This window comes from Hipposideros armiger, unplaced genomic scaffold, assembly GCF_001890085.2.
Source record: "Hipposideros armiger isolate ML-2016 unplaced genomic scaffold, ASM189008v1 scaffold_192, whole genome shotgun sequence".
Lineage (NCBI taxonomy): Eukaryota > Metazoa > Chordata > Mammalia > Chiroptera > Hipposideridae > Hipposideros > Hipposideros armiger.
In genome coordinates this window covers 2,626,302-2,638,754 of record NW_017731542.1, presented here as the reverse complement: position 1 = coordinate 2,638,754, position 12,453 = coordinate 2,626,302, and the positions used below count along the sequence as shown (strand labels likewise).

The following is a 12,453-nucleotide window of genomic DNA, read 5'->3' as shown; positions in this document are numbered from 1 at the left end:
TAATGAGTCTTTAGTTGCAATTTATGGGACTTATGGTTAGAGGAAAATACCTGAACACTACAAAATACACCCACAGTTGCACCCTGTTACTACTGGGCGAGCACACATGGCCTTGATTTAGTGTAAATAATGACATACGTTACCACTATTGTCTGTCCTTCTATCAATAGTATAGGGACAAGTATTGCTACCTGTTACAATTTAGGCTTTTGTTGGCATTTTTTTCCTTTGTGTTCAAACCACAGTGAGCAATTTGCACTGCTCCATCCATATTTTGAGCGGTAGGAATGAGACAGACAGGATACTTGCCCTCAAGTGCCTGGAAGTCAATTAGGGGACGAGAGATCTATAGATAACACGTGTGAAAATGTCACAGCAGCAGTGCTAGAATTCTGTACAGGATGAAGGAATCTCCTGGTGTAGTCTTTGCTTTTAACTCTATCTGGAGAGGGGACCAGGTGTAGCCCCAGCTGGAAGGGACTACTCATTTGAGCCTGCAAGGAGCCGTGGGCTTTTCCCAGAAGGCGACGTGAAGGGTGTTCCAGAGCTGCCGGCAGTAGCACAGTTCTGAAGAGCTCTGGGAATTCGGTGCGGTGGGAAGAGCAGGGGTAGGTGGTGAGGCTGCAGCTGCCAGGGGGCTTCGCTGTCCCCCTGTGTGAACGGAGGCTTGCTGTGGAGCTTTAAGCTGGGAACTGGCGTCTGATGTTCTAGAAAGATGATTCCAGCAGCCTTGTGGAGACTGACTGGCAGAGGCAGTCGTGGAGAGACAACGAAGCAGGAGCACTGCAGATGCAGAGCAGGTGAATGGCTCAGGCTGATTTGGAGGTGACAAGTCTAAGGAACAGAGAACCCCAGGATGAGACGTAGGCTTCTGACTTGGAAGCCCCTATAAACACTGAGTCCATTCATGGAGGTTGTGAATGTTTGGGGGATTCGACGTGCTCAGATGGAAAAGCCCAGGACGCAGTAGAACATACAGGTCCGGAGCTCAAGGCAGCAGCGTGGCCTTGAATTGTTCTTCTTAGATATTTCAGTTGCATATTTGGCCATAGAAAGAGCTGCCCCCAGCCTGTCACATGCTCACTGTCACCATCCATATTGATCCAGGCGGGGTTTTGGATTCTCAGCTGCTTTCTGGACGAGGCGGCTGTGGTTGCAGTTATCAGAACCGATCAATAATATACCGGGCATATCAGTGTATTGGGAATCATGTTGTATATTGCTGCAAATCCTCAGACAGGGATTCCCTCATTTCTTATTTTCCACAGCGCCCGATTACTTGGTTTTGTACATGAATAGCTGACCCAAAAAGGCTAGGAAGTGACTTTTTTCTTTTCTTTTCTTTTCTTTTCTTTTTTTTGAGCAGTAGCTTTTGAACCTTGAACATACCTTAGAATCACCCGAAGTGCTTTTGAAAACAGGATGCCTTGCTGCTCCCCAGACCAGGGGGATCAAAACTTCTGGGGGATGGAGCCTCACACACGTTGTTTAAAACTCCTTGGGCGCTTCTGCTGAGTGGAGTGAGTGGTATTGCAGCTTGTGGAGGAGAAGAAATTCTGTCTTAGTTCCGACACCCATTTCTTACTCATCGCATGAGCTTCATCAAGATCCAGGAACAGTTTATGTTTCATTAGTAAATCGGCCTCAAATTTGCATTTTTTTTCTTCATGAATTCATGAGAAGTGTACAACAGTAACTCGCTCAACAGTGTGTTTCCCAAGATGGCAGCAGGAGCACCTTGAACTTGATAGGTAGACATGCACCTTCTGGGACCCCCAAGCCAAGTCCTTAAATAAGACAAGTGGGTGTGGGGCTCACGAGCCCTCCAGCTGAGTCACACCACACTGTCCTGGTGCTGAGTTCTGGAAATACTAAAGGGACAAGATAACATTTGTGAAGAGCTGAGGAGGGAGAGAGACTCATGAATCATGAACTGCTCACTGTAAAGCAACTTCGTGTAATAGATGTGATTAGGGATTTCAGTGGGAGCCCAGAAAAAAGGCTAATTCTGTCTCTGTGATGGAGCCAGTTTCTCAAAAAAGAGAACACTTAGCTGGACCTCAAAGAACAAGATTTTTGCCCAGGCTCCAGGCAAACGAAAAAGAATGAGAAGGTACGTGTGGGCTCGCAGCCCTGCAGCAAGCCTGCCGTTGCTTGTCCTCTTATAAATGTGAAGGTCTGCTTACAGCACATGCTAAGGGGTTAGCATTTCCCGCTTTATTTTTCTAAATGACCATGAGGAAACTTACAATGTCAAAAGTAAAATGCCCGAGAGGTGACACATTTTACATTTAAAAGTCAAAATGGTCATTTGGTCTCTCTCTTTTTTTTTTTTAAAGTAACAACCCGATGTGAAGAATTGAATGAGAGCCTGTGTTACAGTTGATAGTTTTAACATTCTCCCCAGTAGGGTGCTTTGTCCCTAAAACTTGTTATAAATAAGAAAAGTGACTACTTCACATGCTGTATTTGACTCCTACCACAGAAAGCAAAGGGAGAAAGGGAACAAAAGTCTGCCTAATCCTAGGCACAATAGATACGTGTTGAATGACATCGAACTCGGAAAGCGCCTCTCAAATTAATGGGGCCACTGCCGCGTGTGAATGAGAAAGCCTCTATTTCCTGGTCCACTGTTGAAAATTGCACCGATTTACCTGTTTACTTGCAGACGTGATTGGGAAACAAACATGGAGCTCTGTAACTAGGGGTACAGTATGGCTGCTGGTGCTCCCTCCATGGTCTCCCTTTACGTAAAAGGAAATGGAAAATCAGTGGATCTAGACCGCTGTTGGCTTAGCAGTTGTTTGAGGAGCGTTTCTGAAGGGGTTTCTTTTAAAAGCAGAAATGTGATCGCTGAAGGTTTTATGACCACAGACATGCAGGCCTACACATGTGGGTGATGTCATAATTGCTTTAACAGTCGTGTTTCCTTACGCATGATGTCATTATGACCATTTGCTAAAGCTCCTTTCTTCCTTTCTTTCACTAACGTTTGGAAGAAAGTTGATGTCTTGCCTAGAGTCTCTCCGATGTGACAAACTGACATTTGTAGGCAAAAACTGTGTATGTTTTCGTTTCTTTGCCTCTACTCATATGTTCGTCAGTATTTTCGTGTCTGAAATGAAAACCTATCCCTTATTGAACCTGCGTAGGTCCTTAAGGACAGACAAGGATGCCAGGAAGGAACATGTCTTATCACGGTGAATGGGATTTCAGAAAGCTCTTCAAAAAGATTTTTTTTTACTGTCAACAACCTGGTTCTGCTTACTAGCAAACGTTGAATACCTGAAAACTGTAGGGAGATTTCGTCGCCGTGGTTTCCTGCACGTATGCAAGTAACTCCTAGTTCATTCTCATCCATCATAAGCCATCATAGGGGATTAAAATTGTTCTGAGCAAGATCAATTCGGCAAACTATTTTAAGTTTGTTCTAGTGCTAACTTGCAAGATCCTTTCTTTGTTTACTAAAGTGTATTTTAGCATCGTATTAGAACGTTAAACAACTATCATCTCTTTTAGAAGAAAAGGAAAAAAACAGAGCCCTCGGTTTCCTCTACTTTTAATTAAGTCCAGGTGAATGACAGAAAAACAAAAGGTGGTTGTTGACGACTTACTAATGGCACCTGTTGATTTTTAAGGGGCTTTTAAATCTGATGAACTTCAGAACTTTTTCTTGGCTTCGATTGGCTGTAAAGTTAATTGAAAATCATAGTCACCTCTTGATTTCTTTCTCCTGCCGTTTTCTGGCGTTTTAACAGACTGTATGCGTGGAGCACATTTATGAGTGAGAATAATGTATTACCTTAGCCTGTCCTTTCTCCCTGCCTCCTTTCTTCCCTTCCCTTCCCTCCTTCTTTCTTTCCTTTCTGTCTTGCCGGCAAGCTGCTGTGAGTAAACCTTCACAGAGAAAGAAAACTTTGAGGAATGACTGCAAAACTCAACTATGTAATTTTTTTAAAGTTACAAAGTATCAAAGGCAGTCAGTGTTTCCGATTATTTTTTAACACACACACACACACACACACACACACATATGCATGTCTTATTCCTTGCAAAATGGTATTACTAGAGGAGTTTTTCTTAGGACATAGCTTACTGTAGTGCTTTTCCCTGTAACCTGTTGTTAGCTGCAGTAGGAAGAGTAAACAGGTTAGAATCTCCTTTCCCAGTTTCGACTTCCATAAAGTAAGTAAACTAGATGGTTCCAAGGCCCCTTCCAGCTGAAACGTCTATGAAATTAAAAGCAAATATAAATGCATGCAAGATATGTACTTAGACATGTCGGTAATGAGTGTGTTGGCCCTGTAATTTAGATGCTAAAACACTGATGTCATAATAATAATAACACCTTGCACTTGTACAGCACTTTATTTACAGTGCCACAATGCCTTCACGTCTCTCTGAGCCTCCTAACAGCCCCACGGGATGGGGGTAATTATCCACATTTGAAGGTGAGGGACCCAGGCTGCCAGACATTCTGCAGCGTGCCCTTGATCCCCCGCTGGTGCTGGGAGCTTTCCCGCAGCCCAGCAGACACTGTCTCCCAACACCAGTGTCACTGGTCCCCAACACCCTCTCTCCTCCTCCTTTGAGACACCATTGGGTTTAGCTACTGATGCCTCTGAGTCATTGTTAACCCTGTTTATGAGTCAGAAAACTAACGAAGTACTCCTCAAGTTTTCTGTTGTAATTCCTCACATACATGTAATTCTTGCGGACATGCCATGCCCCTCAGGGTTTCTGTGTGTCCCGTTCCCCTGCTGTTCCTTGCCCATGCGTTCTCTTGGTTCGAAGTAGCTTTTGGAGTTAAGGCTCTTGTCTATATATTATAGTTGCCCATTCCATAAGTTGTAGGGCAGTGAGTTGATGAGCCTTGAAAACATTTATATTAGAAATTACAGGTATGACTTTTTAAAAGTTGTGTCATAGGCGTCTATAAATTTGCCAGACCTATAAATACTTGAAGAAAAACCGACGGGAGAAAGCAACTTGTTGTAGCAGTTGGGTCGGTTAGCAGCGCCTGTGGCAAAATGGCGGAAATGTGCTTACACGGATCTGGTGGGGGGAGGGCATTTCTGTGATTTGAATGAAGTGCATATTTAAACTCATTAGGGTGTAAACAGCTATTACGGAAAGAGGCTAACCTAACAAATAGGGTGACATTCCAGGATCGCTCATTTTCTATGGCACATCCTTTATAAGAAGCCAGTCCGGCTGGGACTGTACTTGAAAGCATTCGCTTTAAGGAGACGTTCTTGCAAAAATCAAAATTATTCACTTTGAGGAGCTTTGCTGGTTGAACGAATGGAGCGTGGACTGTGACAGCCAACAGCTCTCGTGGATGGTGATACACCTTTCCCCAAAGAAACTTGAGGATACAGTGTTCATTTTCCTCCATGAAAAAGGAAAGAACTTTTGTTGTTGTTGTTTATTCCTGACATTTTTGGAACCTTGCCAGTAATTAAGCAGAAATTCCCTGACAACATGTTTATAATTCATAATTATCAAGTGAAATGGGCGGAAGTCCCATGTGTAAGCTGAATAATGGACGCTCACGTGGCACCTGTGTACGGCAGGTTTGGAGACTGTCTCTGAGAGAACGCATTGGTTCTTGGAGCCTGAGGCGACCCCACCTTGTTGAACGGGTGAGCGCTTCTAGGAGACAAGCAGCCAGTGTATTGACTTCAGGGCGGCTTTAGTAGTTGGGCCCCTACGTCTTGTAAAACTTAACTGGGGCAAAAGCTGTGCCGCTTCGCCTTCAATCAGAACAGAAGTCTGCCCAGAGGACAGAAAGGGGAGCAATTCAGTGAAACGGGACAACATAAAGCGTCAGGTAGACGAGCTGCTCAGTTGTTCATTTCACCTTTGGCTTCTAGAGACTCTGGTTTAAGTGCGAACTTTGTGATGTCTCTGGTTTGAGAAGCATCTGAGGTGGATGGAAGACTTGGGTGGTTCCCTGAGCCCCTCTTCCCTTGTGAAAGAGTACATGCATTGTTCTTCCAGTCTTGGCTAGAAAAGCTAGGCTTTTGGCTTGTTGGGCAATGGCTACTAAATATTCATAATGTTTCTCAGTTGCCAAAGCAAAACACTTAAACTATAGCCAGGGAGCTAAGAAGTCATGCATTCAAGGCCTGACCGTACTCACGGTGCCAGTGAGAATGGGGTGCCATGGTGCGGAGAGTAGCCAGGAGTGTATTCTTCTCTTGCAGTTTGGGGGATTGTTTTTCTTTCCTCCTAGGACCTCGTGCTGGGAAGAGGTTGGACTGTATTTCCCTTCTGGGTTTGCCTCCTCTCATCCAGGTGGGAAGGGAAGAAGCAGACGGTGGTAACCATACATGCAAGGCGCTGGTGGTGGCAAGCACAGGAGACTGGACGCACGCCTCTGATCTAGTAGACGTTTCACGGGCGGGTGACTTCTGAGCATTATTTACAAGGTTGATTTTTAATGAAAAGAGAACCACTAGGCACCACATAAAGTGACAACAGTAGAGTGGTCCTGAGCTTATGATTGTCACACATCCTATTCACAGGATGTTCTGCCAAGTCCCCAAAAAGGCCCAGGCGAAGTTTGAGAGTAGTTTTAAAAGTGGTAGGTAACGTAGCGATTTTGAAATGAGCCACCAAACATGCCAACCTAGTAGCATCATCTAAGCGATGGTGAGAGAACGATATAATTATAATGTCCGTCTCTGCCTGGGGAGTGGCTGAGCCTGGCAGGACAGAGGTTCAACGCATCTCTCTGGAAAAAGCATATTTCCTGATGAATTTCCCCTCAAAGACAGTTTGCTCCAGCCCAGTGTCAGTCTCTGAGTCGAGCTTCGCCTGCACACACTTCGCTGAGCCTTCCGATGTGTAGCAAGCAGAACCCTGGTGTGACGCCGATTGGTTCTACCATTTTGGGGGAAGCGTGTGTTGTGACATAAGCAACCAGGAGATGTTTGCAGGTGGACACATGCTGACTCCCGAGATTCGGGGCTGGTGGCTCTCATGGCTGTGGGTTCAGGTGACTGCTGTCCGTGTGGTCCTTCAACTACACTGCATTCTTCTTTGTTAGGGTTATTTTGCAGCAGACGCTCTGGTCACCTGTTGGTTTTACAAGCCTGCTAGTCGGTATAGATTTGATTCTTGTGAAGAATTTCTTTGCACTTTTTTCTGGCTGTAAAGCAGAATGTGTATGTCATTTGTCAGAAACGGGGGAAATATTCTGGGGTTCATGACTCGGACTGGGAAATAAGACACTTCCTTGGCCACAGACTGACCACACTTGTGGGGTAGAGGGGACTCACCAAGCCAGAGGTCAAAAGGCCACCCGTGCCAGCTGTTCAGGGCTCTTGAAATAACTTTGCTCTTAACACAAAGGTCACTACCTCTGGGTGGGTGTTTGTTTGAGAGCTTCCGTTGGTTCTGAGTGTGTCCAGAATGATCATGTTTATGAATAATTTTACCGATCGGAACATTTTTATTGATGGCTGAAGAATACACTACACTAGTGATCTAGTATTAATCATCACTCACATTTCATGGATGACTTTTTGTTCTAGAAAAGGCAGCAATAACCTCATTAGCGTCTATTTGATGTCACATTGTTTATAAATAGGAAAACCAAAATGTGTACAGGGAGCTAAAATACCAATACGCAGAACAAAAAATGTACAAACAATCTCTAGACCTACTATGTGGTGTCCTTTTTGGATCCAGGTTCTTTATTGAGGCTTTCCCGCCTCCCCACTTGGAGGGCGGTCCAGGGGTGGGACCTAGGACTCGCCTTGGCAGCAAGGGCAACTTGGCCAAGTTGAGTAACATCCCTGAGTCCTGGTTTCCTCATCTGCAGAAGGAAGATAATCGCAGAGCTTATCGCATGGGGCTGCCATGGAGAGGATGGAATGAGGGGGTTGGTGGAGGTCGGAGCCCAGGGCCTGTCCCTGGGGCACATTCCGCAAGGGCTTGATAGTATTGCTATTTGAAGTGCTGACTAGCACTGTGACCTTTAGCCCTCACCATGACCTTTAGGATCCCTGCTGTTCATGAAGAACCTGGGGTTTAGCAAGTTCGTGTCATTTACCCAACATCATCTGTCTAGGCTAGGTGGGCCCTGGCCTCTGACTTGGGGCACCCGTGCCCTTAGCGGCTGCATGCTTCTGCTCCAAATGTCCAGCCCATGCCCGAGGTCCTCTGGAGGCTTCAGGACAGGCAGGGGACAGCTCAGCTCGCCTCACACCCACCGCAGGCCTCCCAGAGCACCCCAGCTGACCCCCCGCCTTCCACGGCAGGACCTTATTCTCCCTCGCTTGAGCGTTGTTCTTTTTCCTGCAGAGCCCTGGGCCAGTCTTGTAAATGCTCTTTCTTTCATTGTACAATCTGACGACTTACTCCTGTGCTGCTTTCGCGTTAGGACTTTCATTATGGCTGCAGTGAAGGCCCCACTTCTCATCTGCTTTGTCTTCCTCATCCTCTCCCCGTTTGTCACTGAAGCACAAGCCATGATGGCCACGCACTGCCCCCAGGCAGCCTGATGTCTTCATGGTGCCCTGGGTGGCCCAGACCATCTCACGAGGGGGAAGACAAAAACACCCCGCCCGGAGCCTTTGGTCCTTTCAGCAACAGTCAAGCTTCCAAAAGATAGAAAACAATGGATCTGTATCCCTGCTTTCAGTTATTATTTGATCTGAAGTTAATTGAGCTGTTTCAGGTAATGCTTCGTGTACTTGTGATGGGCCTTTGGCCCCTGCGCGTTCCTTCCAGGGACTGCCACTTTCACCTGGGCCTCCAGCCCCAGAACCTCCGTAGTTCTCCTGGTCTTCGCTTAGTTTGTAATAAGCAGGCCTGCCTGAAAAGCCACCAGTCGCCCATCTGTCTATCATTGATTTTTGAATTGGCGAGGCAGCAGGCTGGTCATGAGTTAACATATGCTAGAGACTTGCTATTTCCTACCAGCAGCATATAAATGTTATTTTTAAAGTTGTTTTAAACCCGTACGAGTAAAAATAAATTGCTTTTGCTGCAAGAAACACCAAAAATGGAAAAGCTAACAGTTCAAAGATGATCATTTATCTCGCAGGCCTTACTGGCGGCATGGTTGTTTTAAAAAGAGAGAGGATTTATGAAATGCTTGATTTACAAATGGGCGGGAAGGTGCCCTAACCTTTGTGCTGGTTTTCTCCATCCGTGGACGTTTTGGAGCCATGACGGCACAGTTATGGGGACGTGGCATGCCTGGGAGTGTCCGTTTGGAACATGGAAGACGTGTCAGGTTAGGCTGTGGGAGGCAAGCGTTTACTTTCTGTGAATGTTAACTTTATGGCGAGAATTTCTTTTGTTAATATTAGAAGAGTAGAGAAAAAAAATGTGTGGTTAGGAAGGTCGTTACCTGTTATACGTTATATACCTGTTATACGTGTATGTCCCCTAGATAAGGTTTCAAAGCAATTCGTTCTTCACTTTCAAAAGTGAGGCTCCTCTGCTGTTACTTCGATTTATTCTAAGTCGGTGACAGATTACTTTTAAAATAGGGTTGACGACATTTTAGGGTAGGTATTTGTTTGAACTTACTATTTTGATCTCTCTCTCAATATTGTTATACTGAATAGAGATGTTAAGAAGGCTTTTTCAATTGTTGTAGTTCTCAAGGGGAAAAAAATCATACTAAAAACAAACCACTGACCACCTTATGTAAATATGAATAGTGGTTTGCTGTGATAGCAAAGCTTTTTGCTGCGAACTTTTTACTTTTGAAGAATTACAGATCCACAGGAAGTTGTGAAATAGACTCAGGGAGGTCCTGTGCTCACCCCACCCCTTTCCCATGGTGACATCTTAGGAGCAAAGTTTTAAATATTTAGCTTGACATCTTTTATCTAATATTACCCTAGGCTAAAAGCTCACCGTCTTAATTAGCTGGTAAGGTGGTATTATAGAAATCATAGCTTTCACAATACTGTTTGGAAGTCAGTTTTTCTAAATGAAATGTTTTGGTCTTTAACATTTGGAGGCCATGGAGAAATGAGGAGGAAAAGGGACTGAGGGCTAGATGGACAGCATAGGTAGGCAGACAGACAGACAAACAGAGATTGATTGATTGGACAAGCCAACGGCCTCTTGCCGTTTTTGGATTAATTTGCACGTGCGAAGTTTATAGTCTGTTCAAGTCATAAGTAGTTAGGTTTTTGTGTGTGCACCATTCTCTTCATCCTGTTTATTTTCGTCTATTTCGTCTTCTTTATTTTAAGAATAGGTGCTTTAGAAGACGGTCTTCAGGAATGCTGGCATTGTCATGTTTCTTGATTTAGATGCTGGTTACACAGATGTAGTCATTTGGTGAAAAACTCATGAGGCTGTGCATTTTCGATTTGTGCGCTGTTTTACAGGTATGCTGCACTGTAATGAACATTTTAAATCCTGACTCACAGTCACTTGGTAGAGATGACAGAAACTTACGGGGAAAGCCAAGATTTTATTAGAAAATTCAGGGTCTCAAAGAAGGCCTGAGACTTCAGAGTGAAGGCAAAGCATCCATTGTGTCCTGTGGTGTAAATAGGAAAACAATCTCTCAAACTCAGAGTGAGACTCCTCTACTGTCACTTCGATTTATTCTAAGTTGGTTACAAATTACTTGTAAAATAGGGTTGAAAAAGGGTCGCAGCAAAGTGGCACCCCCCTCTTCCTCCTTTACCCATAGATAAACCCCTGTAAGAAAATCCTCTTCAGCAGGTGGTGACCAAGTGCAGAAGCCTTTGGAAAGACAGTGTCGTTGGGGGTTAACCACGGTTTCCTTCTCTGTTACCTCCCGGTGTCCAGTGCCAAGCTCCTAGGGGCCCATCACTGGGATAGAGGAGAGAAAGCCACGCCCATGGTGAAGGACCGCCCCCCATCCACGTGCAGATGCGTGTTCACACCTCAGACCCTCTTGTGCAAGTTTCCAGAACAGACCAGCTCTCCCAGCATTCTGAGCCCTGACTCTTACACAGGCCGCTTGTGTTCGTACATGGATGGAATTGGGCAGAGTCGTCTGTGCACGTTTCGTTTTCATTTTTCAGTTCAGTCAGACTCACTCAGCAAGCACCAAATGCTTACTGGGTACCGTGGACCAAAAAGTTGCTGGGGCCTGGGCAACGTAAACAGAAAATGTAGTTTCTGCTCATAAGGAGCCTGGAGTCCGGAACCCCATTCAGCTCAGACCGCCATAGTCCCCAGAGTGAGGATTGAGTCCATTGTGGTGCGTGAGCTCTTACAAACGGAAGTGACGCTCGCCAGAAGCCAGAATGGGTCACTGTCATGGGCTCGCGTGCGCCATTGTCCAGCACAGCAGCTTCGCGGGGCCTTGGATGCGCGGGGCCTTGATCTCATTTGAATAATCAGGAGAGAGTCTCCTCGTCTCTCCGTGTGATCTCTTCGTCAGGGTGGTGCAGTGGAGAAGGCGGAGCTTCTGTGCTCACAGGACCGAGTTAGTTCTGAAGATCTATGCACTGTTCTCTCTCCCCGTTGCTCAGTTGGCACCTACAGTTGTTTAATGGCTGTATGATGTCATTTCAGTCGTGGTATGGTGGCTGGTCAACACAGATTCATATTCTGCCAGAAAGATCCTGACTTCTGTTCCTCTGATCAGAAACCTTGTTAGTACCTTCCTCAGATCTCCATCAGTTCCGAACCCCGACTCTAAGACGGGCATGTTGGCACTTGGGTGGGAAGATGGGGCAAGGAGACGATCCTGAGTTGGTTGCCTTCATCTTCAGTGTTTCAGGGCTGGGTCGGGCACTCTGCCGTCCCTTGTGTGGCACCTGGAAAGGTTTGTACTGAGGCCTGAAACACTTGATGGTGGGAGAGAGACAGAAGGGTGGCTGCGAGAGGGAGGGTAGGAAGAAGAACGGGTGTCCATGGCAAATTCACGTGCCCGCTCTCTCTGGAGAGTCCTGTGGACACTTACCTGGTTGGGAGACTGCTAACTGGAGTCTGAGGACATCCGTGAGGTCGTACGTAGCTCGAAATGGATGAGAGAGGAAACTGGAAGAAACACAGCCCGGGGCCCTTTCAGCAACAACAAAACTTTCCAAAGAGGAAAAGCTTGGACCAGAGTGAAAACCACACATAGTGCTGCTGAATGGATCCGATCACCCTGGAAGAGCATCGATGAAACCACCACCTTTTACTGAGCACCTACTATGTGCCACAACCCGTGCTTGCTTCCAGCATGCAAACATATACGTTTGGCCCCCTTCCCTCATTCAAGGAGGTTATTAAGAAGCAGTAGAACAATTATGAAACTACTCTGAAGTCATTTTCTCAAACTGGGAACCCCAAATGTACACTTGGGAGGGGCCCAAGAATTTCATAAGATTTAAAAATTTTGTTTATTCCTTTTGAGGATAATCTAAATTCTTTTGAACTTATGTTCAGACTGAGCCATTTCGTAGCAATAGATCACAATCATTTTGTGTGTGTGTGGGCTAACAAGGATAG

At 45.6% G+C, this 12,453-nt stretch overlaps 1 protein-coding gene across 2 annotated transcripts in view; it reads left to right on the top strand.

Annotated features, from left to right (window-relative positions):
- The window catches only part of EGFR (epidermal growth factor receptor), a 176,153-nt gene that overhangs the window by 4,213 nt on the left and 159,487 nt on the right, over positions 1-12,453 (top strand). The window lies entirely within an intron of this gene.